A 20364-nucleotide genomic window follows, 5' to 3' on the forward strand; every position below is an offset into this window, starting at 1 on the left:
AGCTGTTCTGCTGTGGTCATTTAATGATTTAATCGTTGGAAAATGTTGAATACTTTTCAAAACACAGTATATATGGGAGAAACAGTTAAGTATTAAAACAATTGAAACTGATATCATGATTGATAATTTGTACACATTACTTCAGGGAATAACAACGCGAGGTCAAAATGTTTAGTTTTGCAATGCTAATAATGAAATTAACACTTTCTAAATTTATTTTGTTCGGAGAGCTTTGATTGATGTTCCAACATCAGGAACGCAATCATTGACAAATAAAGATATATAAGAACTTAAGGAACTACATGACCAAACGGGACCTTAAAATATCTAAAGTCATCGAAGGTTAATTTCGCCTGAGGAAGTTGGAACCTTTGTTGCTAAATTTAATAATGGAGAAACAAAAACATGCTTATATTAATAGGTCAATACCGAAGAAGGTGAGAGAAAGATACAAAGTACTGATACAAAATCCATGATAATATTTTGAAAAAGTTCAATATGATAATTTTTGTGAGATTGAAATATCAGAAGCTATAATAAATGTTAATCTCACAAGTTGGATTGATAGTTTTGCCATTCATTCGAATTCTTACTTCATTAAAGAAATGCCCATTCTGCTATAGAAGCAGTTATTTAACGTTACGAGAGTTAACGGATTATTTTGGTGAACACGATGGAAGAGATATGTCTGTAAAAACTGTATTCTTGATATAAAAGAGACAGACCATATAAAGGGGGTAATCATTACTCGAATATTTAAACCCATTAAATGAAAATTTAAAACATATTGATAGTGCTTTATATCTTTTAAAATCTTTTGGATTTTGGTTTGTCGGTTTATTTTTCGATGCAATCACTTGTTCATAGCGTTTATGCTAACACATGCTCATAAGGTTTTGAACGATTTTGGTGGAGATTTGGAAGGAATTTACAAATAACAGGTTGTTAGAATCCATATGACATATTCACGTTTCTTTTGATCAAAATATCGTGGATAACCTAAATGTTGTTGATACTAAAGATTTAGTACATTTTTCTCCCTGCTTTTTTTCAATCGCTCTTAAGGTAGGAATGTTAATGCTACAATAGTTATCAAAGGCAGTTTAATACATGTAAGATTAGCATTGCTTCAAAATGTACATATGTCGATTCCAATAACGAGATCGTGTCCTATTGTTGACATTTTTGGCGTCTGGAAGTCTTTTAGCTGTACAGACGTAGTGAATCATCTATTGGTCCTGAAATCTTTTAACCCCAGTGAACGAAATTTATTGCGTCAACAGTCCATTGCCGCAACGTGCTATCCATTTAATCTTTTGTTCGATAGGGGTGATCTTTTCTGATGAGTTGTTTCATGTTGAAAAGCTTTTTTGTATGTCTTCTGTAATGGGAATCCATGGGTGCATTATTCATGTTATGTAACGCAGTGACAATGAAGTTCTGGAAACGACATTGATAACTTCTAAACTATTGAAAAAAAAACAAGGCAAAGGAGTGCATTCCTATATATAATGAGATTTGATACCCGGTACTAACCTGAATATTGCTTATATAGAGTTGTTTTCCTAATAAAGCTATTGATTTTACGCAAAACTCGAATTGTTTTATTTAGAATATATTGATTTAAAAAATCACTTAATTCAAATTTTTAAAAACCGATATTTGATCTGAAGATTTAAAACTTGAAAGACATACATTAAATAAACACCAATTTAAATGCCTTCTTAATATTTTAATTCTAAATTCTCATTTTCGAAATTGTTTGTCAGTCCCATGTGTTCAATAATAAAGTGCATTTGTTTTCCCTATCCAACTTGGTCAGATTTTCTGAGTAGTATATCTTTGCTTTGCAAATCAATGTTTTTCTGTGGATCAATTAACACCTTTTCATATTTATCATATTTTATGATAAATTAAAGTTCAAAATTCTACTTTATGTTCATTGCGTCTATGGTATCATATGTTGCTAAGGTTTGGAACGATTTTTGGTAGGTATTTTTTTTCACTATTCTTTATATTTTTGGTATTGAATTATTATTTTCTTCTTTAAATCCTATTTAGGTCCTCATACAGAAAACAAGTGTCAGACTAATTATTTTTAACCTATAATGGGCGATATAACATTTCTCTTTGAGTTATCTATCGTTTACCAACCAAAAAAAAATAAAACAAATATCAAATATAAAACAGATATGATCCATGATGTCCATTTATTAATTCTTTGAATAAACTAATACTGAAAGGTTATCAATTCAACACCGGTATAAGAATGATTTTTTTCATATTGTTTTCATCAGTACTAACATTGATTTTGTTTTTAATAAATTAAAACATGGTTGTATATGTATGGCTATGCATTTATAAAGACTTTTAGTCCTATATCCTATCAAAACTTTTAGTTTGGCATTGCACAAAGTCATGCTTTTATCAAACTGTTACTGGCATCTTTACAAAAAATCCATTGCATGTAAACTGATCGATACTTTAGTCTTGGAGTACTCTTAGATCTGTATTACGTGTTTTCTGTTCTTTTTTTTTTGGTAAGATGTTTGTTTTGTGTGCTTAATGTCGATCTGATGAGTCAAGCCTCTTCCAACGGATTTGGTTTCATAATTATCATGTGGTACTGTTACACAATGTCCTTGTTTAAGGGAAGGGCGCTCACCAACATCTTTAAACCCGCCAAGTTTTAAAAATTAATAGCAAGCTGTCAGCCTGTGATTCAGATGTTGTCTTAAATGACAGGCGAAAGATACCAAAAGGACATTCAAACCCATAAGTCGAAAATAAACTGATAATGCCATGGCTAAAAAAGAAAAAAAACAAACAAACAAACATTAGTACACAAAACACAACATTGAAAACTAAAGACTGAGCAACACGAACCCCACCAAAAACTGGGGGTGATCTCAGGTGCTCCGGAACGATACGCAAATCCTGCTCCACATGTGCTCCACATGTGCGTAACATTCGCTACTTGTCATATATATATATATAAATATGTTTTTCGTTTATTGTTTAAGCATTAATCAGGCCGTTTTTTCTGTTTTGAACTGTGTCATATTTTGTCATATCAGGTCTTTTATACCTCACTATACGGTATTGGTTTTTTTTCTTCATTTATGATTGTTGAAGGCCGTACAGTGCCCTATATATATATTTACATCTACGGCCTTCGGTCGCTGGTAGATGTATGTCTCTTTCGCAATTATACCACATATCCATTTCTAAAAAATATAATGGCTATAGTAAATGTATTGTAATCGTGTCTGACAGGTAAAATACTTTTAATGTATTCTTCACAAGACTCACAGAATATGTTTCATTACTTCAAAATATCAATGTGAAATCAAAACTATGCATTTAAAAAGATCCGAGATACTTACACATAGTATTTATAACACATTTGCAAGCGGTTCTATTTGATTTATATCACTTACGAAGATAACGAAGGACAAATAATACCACGGTGAATAGAACAACGTCTTTCCAATAGTGAGCGATCATTCATATAAGATCCAAGATTGTGATGAATTTTAGGTTTAAAAAATCATGAAGCAAGTTTTTCATGTTAGTATTGGAAATTATTATGCTTGAAAAGTCCTGTGTGATAAGAATCTTATAATTAATTAGTTTCGGATTTTGTTTTCCAAATACATGAATATCACAATTTCTATGATAATCTGATCAATTGATGATACATTCTAAAACTTAGTTGCTTTCCTCTTTTGTTCATACAAAGAATATAAAACTCTTTCTTTCTTTAGAAAATCAAATTATCATACCAAGCTGCTGTACTTTTTCTCTTTGGAACACAGCATTGCTACATTGCTATGCCTGAAAACCTCTGACAGATACAAAACAAAATATTAAACAGAATATAAAATTCAGCATTGAGAGTTAAAATACGGGTCATACTTTTTGATAGCCGGACTATAACGACTGAATTATTCTGATACCTGTTGATTTTTCTGTTCACACCCAGAACGTTGTCAGCTGCAGTGACTGTGGATTTTTTTATTGTATCTTATATATAGTTTGTTTGTCATGTAGAGATTAAAGTATTGATATTATAAAAAAGGAAAATTTTTGAGAGTCGTTGTTATTTGTATACTTTGTTAGACCATAAATGTTTTAGAGATTGAACTATTGAGCCAACACTTGTCCGTTGTTGAAATCTGTATGTTGCTCTCAGGGAATATTTTTGTTTTGTTTTTTGTCATCGGGTTATGGTCTCATTGGTCAATATTAATCTCTTATAATCACACAATCTCCTTATATCATAATGAAATACCATCATAACGTATATTATAAATAGATTTTAATATAAAGTTAAAATCGACAAATCTTTAGCGAGAAAAAAGATTTAACGCACACTCTATTTTCAAATTCAAATTAACGTTATAATAAAATATGTATTGTTTTTCAAATCAGAACTGTCAATTAAATGTTCACTGGATAGTGCAATTTCCTACCAAATGAAATATTTATTGTTTTTCAAATCAGATATGTCAATTAAATGTTTGTTCTATTTTGCACTTACCTACCAAATGAAAAATTTTTTGTTTTTCAAATCAGATCTGTCAAGTCAATGTTCATCCGATTGTGCAAATACCTACCAGAGAGTTGCAGATATGTTTTTCCAATTAGTTCTATCAACGTTTGCCGGAAATGGTTATGTAAGTATCACAACATCTGTTCAAGGTTACTATAATTGTTTTATCTAGTAAAGATTTCAGATAAGCGAACAAGAACAGCTTTGTTAGAATTGTAAGGAAAATCGTCTTTCAAGAGTGTCCTGGTCAAAAATGTGTTCAAAACAGATGAAGGCAATATGGTCGTTTACAATCTACATATTTGTTAAACACATACTTTATATATACATAATATATATATATATATATATATATAGATAGTAACAATATTTCTGACATGCCATAAAGTGCTACTTGGATTGTGTAACAGACCTCTTCATGCATTTTTGTCATCATTACTTAAGTATCAAATAAAAATTTTCAGATTCACACGTAACGTTAAATGAAATGAAAATATAATGAGCGTGCTTCTATAAGGGAGCAATACAACAACACAATAAACAAAACATGCTAAAAATGTCTTGTCCAGTACGGAAAGATAAACACTTGTAAATACATAGGAGCGATAACAGGAATCACCAAATATACTAGTCAGCAAAAACTACCAACGTCCGACACCTTCGAAAAATAACAGACACACAAACAAAGACAAAAAAAAGGAAACAACAACACACGGTTTAGAAAGCCTGACTTGATATAGACACATAATCTGTCGGAGTTTGACCAGTTTAACGTGCTCAACCTATCGTGACCGTATGACATATAGACATAAAATAATTACACACACAGACACATACACACACACACTCAAAAACCCGCACAGTGGAGCTACCAACAAGATAACCAATAACTTGAATAATGATATTTAAATGGCCAACCCATAGGCAGACATTTTTTTTACTTAATTGTATTAGTAAGTTTTACACGCCTGTAGCACTTGCAGATGAAAAAGTGAGGCGAAGGATCCCAACGGGACATTCAAACTCATAGAAATTACCAGAGGTTTTGTAGGTGTTGGTAATTTACTCAGGTTTCTAATGTTTTATTTTGATCTACAATTTTTAGATATTTCGAAATACCGTTTAAAAATATTTATTTTAATGGTAAACACCGTATTTTAACAGATTATATGTTGATAACGACCTTAAAAACTTTTGATTGCTTGCTTGATTGAATAATTGGTGTTTTATGCCACTTTCAGCACAATTAGCTATTTCGCGGCGATCAGCTTTTATTGATTGAGAAAGCCGGAGTGCCAGGAGAGAACCACCAAACTTCGACAGGAAAACTGACAATCCTAGTCTATTAAGATTGGAGTTGCCACGTACGAATTCGAACTTACAACTTCAGTGTCGACAAGCTAGTGATACAGTAGTAGTTGGACTACTTATGTTTGAAGAGTCCTATGTGATAAGAATCTTATAATCAATTAGTCTGGGATTTTTGCTCTTTGGTCGGGTTTTTGTCTCTTTGACATATTCCCCATTTCCATTCTCAATTTTATTTTGTACCACTCGGGCACCGAGACCTCCAAAAACTGTTTAAGAAAAGTACTAATATAAATCACCCTAATATATACAATTATGAGACAACGATACAAAATAGTAAATAATATTTAAAGGTCAACATAGTAAATATTTTCTGACTTGCTAAACATTGTTTATACGGTAGTGTAACAGAACTGTTCATAAAAACACTTATAATCACAACGGAAATATTGAATTAAAATTGGTAAATGCACTCCTAACCCTATATTGATAAATCCCGTTGCCATTTTGTGTTTAACTTTAATGTATAATGGTTGAAAAAAGATTCAATGCAACAAAATTGACTCCTGGCCGTTGGAGGTTACAGGTATGTCAAACAGAATACAGATAAACTTCGTATCGAAAGTCCAAATATCAAATATTTTTGATCTGTGATGAATTAGTATTAATATGAAGAACTAATTTTTATACATATTACAATACCACATGTAAATGTGGATATTTGAATAAGATAGTTAAGAATAATAGTTATGTTGTCTCAATGGGTTCACGTCACTGGTATAGCATCAATTTGAGTAGCAATTTTAATAGTGCACATAAGGGTGTTACGCCAATAGACTTACTGTTAATACATTGAGCAACACGGCGGATGCAACAAGTGGAACAATTACTGTTTACTCTTAAAGAACACTGTATATATCACCGGTTTTAGGTTGATGTCATGTAAATAAATATTAATCAATAAAAGAGCTGTTGGTAAATGACAAAGAGAGAGTAACCTTCTGAAACAACATAAACTTATGCTAGTGTTTACACGCAGTATTCAACAATACATGCCTGTCAATACAATACAATACGCGACGCTTTAAATCGATATGAGCATACAAATATTGTTTATTAATCAGTTTCTTGTAAATTTAGTTTTGTTTTGCGGGAATTTAATAATCCTGGTTTTGCCATGCATGGTCTTGTCTGTCTGTGTTAGGCTTGTGATTTCGATTGTCGACAGTCTGTTTTTGACAGCAGCTACTCCGATTGAAAGTGGATGATTGAACCATGTTTTACAGATCGCCAACATACCACACGCAATATTCAATGTGTCTTGACACAAGCACAGCTAAACAAATTCCTTGCAGCAACACCGAGTTATTTTTTATTTGCACCAAGAAATATAGGCAAGCAAGAGAGACGACCTTTGAAAATGGTTTCAAAATGCATAAGTATAGAAGTAATTAAAACAACCGGCCAAGAACAGAGTGACCTGATATGACAGGTGTTCGCCCTAAAGATGTGATCATCTTGGCAGGGTAGATTACATTTCAATCGGAACGTTCATAGTCTTTCAAAATAATGGAATGGTACTATTATCGTTTCCATAGACCCGCAAATTATTTCCTTTTAAAAATTTAAGTGTTAACACGTTTAAAAAGCAGTCCTTTTTAATAAAACGTTTTAAGCTAAAAAAAAGAAAAAAAAAAAAAGGAACAAAGTAATTTATTTCCAATTGACAAAACATGCATTAAGAATCTACAAAGAAAAAAGTGCAAATGAACAATTATTTATGTAGATAAGTGTAAAAAGTGTTAGCAAGGAAACATATTTTTTAGTAGAGTTGTCTAAATTTTCTACAATATCTACCACACGCGTGCACTTGTATTCAGATTAATTGACGATTTTGCAATTCATGGTGCATACTTGAGACATAGCTAACTCATATTTTAGTTGTTCCATTCATTCATGCAGTCTTAATTACGCAATACTTATGTTTCAGATCTGTATTTATAGATAAGAAAACTAGTACAATTACTTTTGCACATGCCAAAAATATGTAAATAGGTTAATTTCAATTTTATTAGAAATCATGATCTACGTGTATGTGTAACACAAATCTGAAGTATTCTTTGTTTGAAATTTGCAAAAATAAAACTTGGAAATCATTTTTAATTGAAAAAAAAAAAATATATCTTCATCATCCCAAACTCTGATTCCTTGTCCGTATGTGGCTATTGTACTAAAGCCCCTTCCAGTTTGTTCAACTCCTAAAAATTATAAACGTTTGTAACAGTTCTAAATTTTCGAAAAATTTGACCAGTGGTATTGAATAGACAGTTCATGTTTAAATTTGCAATCTGAGTCAGTAACATTGGTAACACAATTGTTATTTCAGTATGTTTACATAATAGATAAAGTTTTGGATATCAGAATGTTTGTAAAGAACTAGAAGAAAAAAAAAACTAACTAATAATTTCAGCGAAAAAAAAAGAACGGACTAGAAAATTGCTATATATATTATACAACATTACAAATTATATCTCCGAACAAAAATGAAAGGCATTTCATATTTGCAAGGAATATCACCTCAATTTTTCAGTTAGGTCTTTTGAAATCGAAAATCTCAACTATTGATTTACCTCACTCCAATTTACAAGAATGTATCAAAATGTAGATAGTAATAATATTTTTTTTACAAAGAAAATGATTTCATAACACGATGTTAATGTAGATCAAATAACATTTTGGTTAGGTTGTTTCTGTTTTTTTTTTTTAATTTACCAAAACCTATCTTTTAAATGGCAATTTTCTTCAAACAATGACATTTCATGAGATGGCATTGATTTTGCAATACAATTTACATTTCTACTTTACAGTGACCAACCATAACCCTTTAATTCATTTATTAGGTAAATTAGTGTCATGAAATTTTTATGTCGATAAGACAAATACAGATTGATTTTAGAACTGATGTTACAATTTCTTGTTTTATTAGCAGATGTTATCTCATCAATCATTAAAAGTACTTATAATAACTGTAAAAAAGTAAGTGATTGCGAGAAACAAAAAAGCAAGGAAAAGACAATAATAACGGATGAACACATTTCATATATCATTGTCATATCTAGCAGTTAATCAACAAATGACATCAACAGTACGTAGTTCATATTAATAGAATGGTGAAAAGTAGCAATTACGTATAATTTCTGAACTTATAGATTAAGGTCATGTGCCTTGTAGAATTGAATAAACACTATTTAGGTAAAACTTAGTGTTAAATAGTAAAATATCTTTGAAACAAAATTTTGGACATGTTGTTCATGTTGTTTTCAGAGGGATACATTTTTATCAATGGCATATAATAGAGAATGGATAAGTGTAATATGTCAAAGAGACAATACCCAAATTAAACTGCAGAAAACAGCCGAAGGCCACAATTGATTTTCAACACAGGGAGAAAACCCGCACAAGTGACGGGCTTCAGTTGGTCCCTTAACAATTACGTATACTAGTTCAGCGAAATGGATGGAACATACAAATGAACCAACATTAAAAAAAAACACACACGACTAGATCTTCCTGACTTGGGACAGGCGCAAACATGCGGCATACTTTTTACTCGTCTACAGTAAATGTAATTAGAAATCTTGCACTGAATAAATGTTTATGTTCTTATTGATTATATTGAAAAAACAGCTTAATATATTGCAGAAACGTACACTGTGTAATTCTGTAAATAAACACAGATCAATGTTTATTATAAAAATATGCAATGTTTTTGTATAAAAGCAGATACGTCGTTTTTCGTTAATCAGTGCAGGTCAGTGAAGAAATCATAATTCCTGCTTGTTTTTTTTTTCACTCGTTGAACAGTAAATTGTTGACGCAAGGTATTTAATATCACTTTGAAATTTAATTTGCCACAATCTCTTTTCCTCAAATAGGACTCAAAATGCTATCGTACTGACCTTTACGTATAAGCAATCAATTACTTTAAAACAATTATTAAATGTATATAAAGAGTGTTGTACTAAATAGACTGCACATTGTACATTTGTGTCTTTATAGTTCCCCGTAAAATTATGAGAAACAGCAGCTGTGTGTCGTTATGGTGCCAGCTTATTGACGTACACCCCATATCGTTGTAGCCAGATAATTGATAATCTTTCTGTGATTAATGATAATGAATGGGACATTGATAAATTGGTCCGACCAACAGCTGTATACTACAACACAGTGAGTAATAAATTGTAAGTTTTTAAAGAAGAGGACCTGAATGCTGCAATTGAAACAGTCATTTTAATGAACATCACATTTTGTTGTTTGATTGCCATACTTCAGAAATGTTTTACCTACCAATTACTTACTTACTTATCCTCTTCATCCCCAGTGGGACATAAGGCCTAAACAATTAGTACCCACTTTATTGCAAAGACAAAGATCAATAGTACGTTCTCATTTCAATCATGCCTGCCTATGAAATATTTAGCATCAGTGTGACTTTTTCCTGATTCCTCTTCAGCTAAAACCACGAAAAAGATTGTTCTGATTTGAAACTGTCAAATATTCATTTGGCCTGACTGAATTCCAACTGGTTGCTTTCATGTTGCTAAATGTTAATGAATAAAAGAGGCGTGGGTAAATGTCAAAGAAGGAGTAGCCTACTGGCACAAAATAAAGGTATGTAAGTATTAACACGCAGGGTTCAAAAATACATACGTTTCTACACAATACGGAACTTCCTTAATCGTTATGAACATACATATACTGTGTATAAGTAAGTTCACTGTGAATTGTTTAGTGCTCTGTTTTTATTAAACTTTGGTTCGTCATGCATGGTGTTGTATTTCTTCGTTTGGCTTGTGATTCCGATTGCCATTTGATATATCTTCATTTTTATTTTTTCAGTGGCTTTTCCGAATGAAAGTAAATAATTGAACCATGTTTTTTACAGAACGCCAACATCACACACACACACAACTGTATGACCATCATCTAAGTTTCGATTTTTAATGTATTTTGACTTTAATAGTACAATGACATATATTGAGGTTTTATACATCTAGCACATCCAAACAACAATGCAAGTTGTTTTTTGTTTGTACCAAGACATATTTGCACACTCGCTTTAGTATTATAAGTTTGTACACATTTTTCTAGAGGTAATGTGTTAACATGGCCGAAGGATATTTATGTTCAGTTTGTGAGTCAGTGGCCAAGTTTAGACAAACCAAAAAAATCAGTTGAATCCTTATAATTCTCAACCTAAACACTTGTTTATTTTTTATTTAAAATTATACTTTTCTTGGACCCCAAGGAATCCATTCACGTTTATCACAAATAAATATATTTCCAGAATAGTTGTGCGATTGTTTATTTTTATGGTCTACCGTAAATCAACACAATACTAATATAAATGTCAAGAACAAATGCAAAATCAATATAGGTAAACCTTTAAATAAGGTTCACCTTCAGGAACAGCGTATAATGCATAGGTAAAAAAACATAATAATTAATGCAGCACGATAAGAAGATGGTACCTTAACATGCAAGGTTTTTTGCTAAACCGTGTGATTTTTATGATAGGCTAAACTATATCCACGGCAACGTTCATTGCTTTCCAAAATTATAAAAAATGAACTCCTATCGTTTCCATTGACAAGCAAAATGGTTCCTTTTAAAACTTAAAGATTCAACATGTTTAAACACCAGCCTTTTTGATTACAATTTCTTACGCTAACGAAAAAGATATAATGTGAATTATTTTTCAGTTGACAAAATATGCATTGAGAATTTACAAAGAAAAAAGTGCAACTGATTAGTTATTTATGAAGATAATGTTAACCCAGTTTTTTTGCAGAGTTGTCGGAATTTTCTACAATATCTTCTACAAGTTTGCATTTGTTATCAGATAAATTGTCAATTGTGCAATGCCTGTGGCATATTTAAAAAAAATATTTATCTCATATTATTGTTGTTCTATTGATTCATTCAGTTGTAATTACGCAATAATCATGTTTCAGTTCTTTATTTATAAATAAGAAAACTAGTACAATTGCTTTTGCACATGCGATGAATATGTAAACAAGCTTCCTTTGAGTACAAATCATGCTGTACATGTAAGTGTATGATCTGTTAAGGGGTTAATATTATCTTGCGGCAAAAACTTAATCATGCCTAATAGTTTAAAGAGTTAATTGAAGTTTGCAGTAATAAAATTTGGAAATCGTTTTAAAATAGAAAATATATCTTTATCAAGACAAGCTCTAATTTCGTGTTCATGTTAGCCTATTATACATTAAATACCTTTGCCTTTATCAACCCTTCGACGTTTGAATAAGTTTTTTCGTTTATCGCATAATTTGGCCATGCGAACTAAAGCAATCATACCACATCTTCTAATTTTTATATAAACAGGCATTTATTGTTGAAATGCGTATCTAGTGCAGTAAATTGTTAAAGTCAATATGTTTACACTATAGATAATGCTTTGGATGTTCAGAATTATTGGAAAGTACAAGATGAACAATACTATTTAATTTTTGCAACGAAAATGAATACAGAACTAGAACATTGTCTGATATTTAAAGGCAATTTGCAATTGCTAAGAATATCTAACCTCCATCTTTGGACTAGATCTTTTGAGTTGGAACATCTTAGCTATTGAGTAACAACCCTCCGATATAAAAGAATATATAAAAATGTAGAAAGAAAGGAAATTGTTAACAAACACACAATTTTCTAACACGATGTAAATAAGATCAAATAACATTTTGGTAAAGATAATCCTTTTTTTTTTAATTATCAAAAAAATAAACTAAGTATTGCAGCTTTAGTCAAATAATGAAGTTCCAGGACATCACATTAATGTGACATTACAAATATCCTTTCTGCTTTACAGGAACCAAACTAAACCTTTCCATTCATTTATTAAGTAAAATAGTGTCTTGAACTTGTTATGTCTAAATACAGATTGTTTTAATTAAGGTCTGATGTTACAATTTCTTGTTACCATACAATTGTATCGTTATCACAATGACTATGAATAATCACACTTTGTTGTAAACAAGTAATTATTTGAGAGAAACAATAACTAAATCAATAAAAAGGAATTTACAAATAATTATGAATAAATACATTTACTATACCAATTTTCGATCTAGCAATGAATCGACAAATGTTATCAAAAGTTACGTATTTAATATTAATGGTGAAAACTAACTATGTATACTTTTTTACTTTCAAAATTTTAGTTATGTGAAATTTTAGAGTAAGATAAACATGGCATACTAAGTATTCGTCTACAGTAAATTTATTGATACATCTTGAACTGCTTATGTTCTAATTGAAATAACAACTCAATGTATTGCAGAAACTTGCACTTTGTAATTCTGTAAATAAACACCTAAAAAACTGTGTATAATATATAAACATGCACTACTATTGTACAAAAATAGAACCGTAGTTTTTCTTTAATAACTGCGGGCTATCGGATAAACTATGTTGGAATTTTTTGTAGTTGGGCATACGTGATGCTTTGAATGTTCGGAATTATAGTTAGTACTAGAAGAAAAATACTAATACTGATTGCATTAAAAAAATCAACTGCTAGGAAATAGCCAGATCTATTATAAAACGTTCAATATTGCATCGAAACGAAATTTTAAGGCAATTCGCAATAGCTAGGAATATTATTTTAATGTTTTGGCTAGTTCTTTCTAAATCGAAAATCTCAATTATTGAATAACCTCCCTCCTATATACAAGAATGTTTTAAAATGTAGATAGAAGTGCAATTTTTAATTAAACATAAATAGTGTCCAACGAGATGAAATTGTACACCAAATAACATTTTGGTAAAGATGTTCTTGTTTTTTTTTTATTTACCAAAAATATATATTTAAAATTTCAATTGTTGTCAAATTATTCCATTGTCTAAAGATATTATTGACGATACAAATAGCAATTACGTTTTACAGAGATCAAATAATGCCTTTTTATCTATTTATTTAGAAAAAAAAATAATATCTTGATTCTTTAATGTGGAAAAGACGAATAGATTGGTTTTAAACCTGATGTTACAATTTCTTGTCCATGTATAGTTGTATCGTCATTATTAATATTTATAATACTTTATTGTAGAAAAAAAAGTATTTGTGAGAAGAAAAAAATAGACTAAAGCAAGGAAGATACAATTGCAAATGATAAGTAATACATACATTTAATATACTGTTATAGTATTCGACAGTGAAACGACAAATGGCATCAAAAGTAACGTAGTGCATATTTAAAAAATTGTGTAAACATTCAATAATGTATACTTTTTATCTTTGAAAACTAGGGTTATGTGACTTGTGGAGTTGGATAAACCTAACATAGCTACAACTGAATGTTTAATATAAAAGTCTTTAAATCAAATTGGACTGTATGTTGAATTGAGAGGAATAGTTTTTTTATGCGTAACATACTTTTTATTCGTCTACAGTCAAAGTAATTATTAACCCTGTACTGCATAAATGTTAATGTTCTAATTAAAATAACAACCTAAAATATTGCAGAAACTTGCACTGTGTTATTCTGTAAATAAACACCAAATAATGTTTATAATATTAACATGCACTACATTTTGTACAAAAAACAGAACCATCGTTTTTTTTGTAATCACTGCGATTTAGTGAACAAACTATGTTGGAATCTGTTGTAGTATGGCATATTTTCATTCGTTTTACTACAAGTTTTTGAAGCAACGTTTATATATGTAAGGTATTTCAATTTCTTTTTGAAGTTCGCTATTATATACAATCAATTTACCTTACTTTCGTTACTGTTGTGACGTTTATAGGTTAGCAATTATTGATTTTAAAACAATTACAACATGTATATTAACAGTTTTGCACTTAACAGATGCATCTTTTATATTTGTCTCTTTGTAGTTCCCGTAAAATAATAAGATGAATTAACTAACGGGTAGGTTTGCATTGACAAAAATTGAAAAAATGAAGCCGTCTGAAAAGGCATATACATACAAGTAAATTGATTGGCTATAAGAAATATATATTTATACTCGTCTGACATATTTAGTCATCAAAAATATTGATGTCATAATGTAGCTTTCCTGGGTTTTCAGAAGTATAAATTATTGGAACTGTGTACACAGTTTTTATCCTCACTTTTTAACGTCTTTTAAATTCACTTTGAATGAAGTTAATTTGTTTTCATTTGATTTATTGCTGCAGATGTCATAATAATACTCAACGGTTCTTTCAATTAACAACTGGACACAGGAATTGTATGGACACATGCATCGTCAGTACAAGTAAATCCCTTTGAAGTGATGAAACATATATATGACCGATGCAAAACTGCTTAATATTCAATTAAAGTTTATCCATTTCCTGTATTGATCGATTTATCGATACATCGATTTGTTCTTTAAGGTAGTATAGAGGGCCTAACTTAAATTGGCTGTAACGAAATGATTCCTTATTTTTAATATTGTACAGGAAAATATTCAGTTTATTCTTTAATTTTTTTCGAAATCAGGAAATCAAATATGCAACCAAAATATAATTCTAATGTCCAGAAACTATGTTATCTTAAAAAATGGTTTATAAAGCACAGATAACATATGAAATATGTTCTTCCGTTACCAGTCAGGGGCGTTACTTAAACAAGTTATTTTTTTAAGTTACTTATATAAGTAATTTTTGTTTTTAAAAATAATAAAATTACTTAATAGAGTTATTTTAAATATCAATAGAAGCATAGACTAAATGTAGTTTTCATGAATTTTTACATCATTTTATATCATAAAATAAAGAATTTATTAGATTTGAGAGGAGTATAGAGATAAAGGGTTACTTTAAAAAAAATGACAAAAATATTACTTGAATAAGTTATTTTATACATTTTTGAAAAAAATAGTAATAACACTTATTGAAGGAACATATGTAATTGATTTTGGTTACAAGTTATAAATAACTTCAAGTCTTAATTAAATCACAAGTATCTATCTATTTATATCAGTCTACCTTCAAGATTTTGGAGGAAAATGATAATTTAATAGTCCCATGAGACCAATCTTTGACCCAGAAGCGTCAGTATGAAAGATAAGTGCGTCAGAAAGTTAATTAGTTTTTCAGAAGGATTAGATTTTATATTTCATGGGAAAAATAACCAGATGACTGTGACAATTTGTTAAAGCTACTAAAATCTGTATAATTGGACACCTATAAAAATAATATTCAGAAAAGTTACTTATATAAGTAATATTTAAAATAGCCTCGTTTTCAACATTACTTGTATAGGTAATTTTAATTGTTACTTATTTAAGTAATGCCCCTGACTGGTTACACCACTGTCCCATATTAGGGGAGGGTTGGCACCTTCAAACATGTTTACCTCCGCCACATTCTGTATATGGCTGTCCAAAGTCAGGAGCTTGTAATTTAGTGGCTGTCTTTTGTTGCTGTATTTCATATTTGTTCTTCGTTCATTGTACTGTACATAAAACAGGCCGTTAGTTTTTTTTGTCTGAACTGCTTTACATTTGTCATTTTGATGGCCTTTTGTAGCTAACAAAGCGGAATGGGTTTTGTTCATTGGTGAAGGCCGTGCGGTGACCTATAATTATTAACTTCTATGTCATTTGGTCTTGGACGCAGATGTCTCATTGGCAATCATACCACATCTTCTTATTTTTATATATATAATGTTTAACAACTGTCATATTCCTGACTTGGTACAGGCATTTTCTTATGTTGAAAATGGTGGATTAAACTGGTTCTATAGCTAGCTAAACCTCTCACTTGTATGACAGTCGCATAACATTGCATTATATTGACAACGATGTGTGATAAAAAAAACCCAGATTTAATAGAAAATATTGTCAAAAATAGGGGTACAGCAGTCAACAGTGTATTATAATCTTAATCACTATAAAAACAAACAATTATGTAACAAAGAAACACAAAATGCATATAGACAAAGAACATTAGCAAAAATGAAAGACAAGAATACAAAAATATACCATAGCACAATAACATAAAAATAATAGAATATGCAGAAGATACAAAAACCAGTTACAAAAACCAGGTTATTTATGATATGATATCAGTTTTGATAATACAAGAACATTTTTATGTATGTCGTGCCAGTGATTAACGTGCTACTTATTTTTCTTGTATTGTTTGATTGATTACTTAACAGGTTGTCCGAAAGATAAAGTACTTTTTTCAAAATTTGATTTGTACTTTTTATTTGAGAAAGTCTTCTAAGATCCATGCACAATAGAGTAGAAACCAAAGTGGCAAAACCTAAAATGAACAAAATATATGTACAACAATTTGAAGTAAAATAATCACGAAAATAAAAATATGTCAAGATAACACTGTACAGAAAACAAAAGATAAAGCAGTATGAATCGTGTCAAAACCGGGAAAACTCGGAGAGATTAGGAGATTCAGCTTCACTATTGCCTAATTTTTTTTCATAGCAAGACAAAATAAAAGCAATATCTAGCATTGGATTATATAAGAATTCAATGAAAAAGAACAAGTTTGTGACAGCGGCAAATCGAGCATATCATGGTCTTTTTTTGAAACAGATATTCTGCAAGTGTTTACTAAGTCTTTAATTTTCAATGTTGTGTTTTGTGTTTTGTGTACGGTTGGTTGTCTTTTCGTTCTCTTTTCAGTTATTTTTTGCCATGGTTTTGTCAGTTTGTTGTCAACTAATGAGTTTGAATATTTCTTTTGTGTCTTTTGCCTCTCTCTCTTTCATAATAATATCCATTAAGCATTCGAAAGGATTTTCTCAACCATTACTAATGAAATTATTGGTTTATATAGTTATAAGAAGATGTGGTATGAATGCCAATGAGACAACTCTCCATCCAAGTTTATTTCATGTATAAATTAAAAAGAGAATAAAGATGCCAAGGAGCATATAAAAAGCATATGTATAATAAAAACAAAACATAAACATAAAAACATTGTCAAAAATATAAAGGACATACAACAATATCAAACTATCACATGAAAAACTACAAACTAGCAACATGAACCCCACAAAAGCCTGTGATGAACTCAGTTTCTTAGGAAGGTTTATCAGTTATCAATATATAAAAATGCCTGACATAACTTTTTCCTTTTACTAACGATGTAGAAAACAGACATGGATTCGTTATGTAATTGTTGATTGATGAAGTGCATAATCTTGTAAAATATATTTCTTTCATTGAAGATTGATTAATATGCTTATAAATCTTAAATGTTTTAAGGATGTTCGCTAGTCACGATTTTGGCAAAGTTGGCGCACCGTAATGCAAAATGATATGTCGTAAAAAGATCTACAGTTTTATCAACAATAAAAAGAAATAAAGGCTTTATTTTAGTTCTCAGATTTCTCCTACAATGTTTCTTTGATAAATAAGAAATTAATCGACAATGAAACGTACATTTCCGCAACTTCCGGTATTTTTGTTTACATTGCCGACGGGAGTTGCAGGGAAAACGGTACTATTACATTTTCCCAGCATTAGGTTAGCCTTTTGTGTACCCAAGGCAGGTGAAGGAAGTCAACTTAGGAGCGCCGTGATTGGATGTAAGTGTACAATATATTTTTTTATTTATCTATGAATAACTGCAGTGTGTATATTTACAATATAAATTTTGAAACCCATTGAAATATTTTCTAGAGAATTATTCGAAAAGACTTCCAAAATTTCATAAATTTAATGTAAAATGACGGTGGGCATGGATAACATAAACAAGCTCCGTTGGAAGTTGGTCATGATACTATTTGGCTTCAATTTTTAAAACAGAGTAACAAAGTATTAACACCACACATAACTGTTTTGTCCAGGTTTTTATTATAAAAAGTGGTAAATTTAGAAAATGTTAGTATTGTCGCCTATGGCAGAATAAATAGTACCGTTTTCCCTGCACTTTGCAGACGATTGTTTCACTCGTACTTTCTATAGCGTTTTGATACCTTTTCTATATTTTATACACGTTTTTGAACTATATATTTTACACACTTGAATTTTGAATATCGTTTTAAGAATGGGGAAGCTTAAGTCTGGGTTTAATTCGTCGAGGAACAAAAAGAAACTTAAAGCTATTAGAAAAGGGCAGATCAGACGGTCATTTAATCGGAATTTGAAGTTGGACCACCCATATGCCTCCAATTTTCGTACACCTTATTCAACACCAGACATATCAAACGTGATACACGAAGAAGTTATTGACGAAGATGATGTAAATATAACACCAGATACGGATGAGTGGAGAAAAGGCAGGAGAGTTATTGAGTTGGGGGTTTTAGCTGACAATCTGGAGTGTAAATTGTGTGGCCTTCCTCTACATTTAAAACATGCAGTAAAGATAAATGAGTGTGGTTTAGGATCCATTCTGAAAGTTATGTGTATGAATCAAAACTGTAAGCACCTAAACAATGTACTAACTGGCAAGCGACATGGAAGAATTTTTGGATATCAACAGTAAAGTTGCACTAGGTAATAATAATGATTTCTGCATAAATAAAAACTTTAAATGTACAGTTAAATCTTGATAAATTGGTGCATACATGAACATGACCGATTACTTATCAACCACCTGGTTTATATAGTGCATTTTCTGGGACTTATAAATCTGCACTTTGCACTTATACATCTTAAAAGATGCATGGTCTATAAACTGGCCCGCCATACCATCTAAATCTCTGCACCGAAGTGTAGCTATAAGTGAACACAACAGGGGTCCAGTTTAGCAGGATATGTACATCAAACCTAAATGTACTTTTTTTGTAGTCATAAGTTATAGGACATCAAGTTTCTAACTATTTTAAATGAGAGGACAGCAACTTTATAATTGATCAGCATAATAAGAACAAAGAATGTATATGACCACACTGCCTAATACCATTTGTTTGTTTACTTTTGTACAACATATATAAAATTAATTGCATGAATTCTTAACATCTGAAACTATTCAGAAAGGCATTGAAAAATTTCGATGAAGATATTTGAAAATAATTGTCTATTTTAGACCATTTATTTTTGTGTGCAATAAAGTATCAATTAAGACACTGACAGCTCTTCTTAAGGCCATGCATATTGTTAACTTGAGTTTCACAGACCAGTTATTGACAAAGGGGTTCGTACAATACTAAAAATTATTGTTTTACAAGAAAATCGTATTTCACATTAGTGCATAAAATTTTAAATCAGTTGAATACTATTAGTACTTACATATATAACTGATGTATAAGCAATCATTAAATCATAATAAAAATTTCTTGTATCTTACAGCTGCCATACATATTGGACTTGGAGAATATCAACTTAATGCATTCTTATCAATTTTAAACATGCCAACAGTGAGCCACAAAATGGTTGATGAAAGATTAAAAGAGGTTGGAAAAGTGCTGGAATCACTTGCAGAAGAATCAATGGATGAAGTTTTGAAAAAAGGCATGATGAGCAACTTGGCAACAAAAAATGGCAGGATG

Source organism: Mytilus californianus, unplaced genomic scaffold (assembly GCF_021869535.1).
Source record: "Mytilus californianus isolate M0D057914Y unplaced genomic scaffold, xbMytCali1.0.p SCAF_6, whole genome shotgun sequence".
NCBI classification, from domain to species: Eukaryota; Metazoa; Mollusca; class Bivalvia; order Mytilida; family Mytilidae; genus Mytilus; species Mytilus californianus.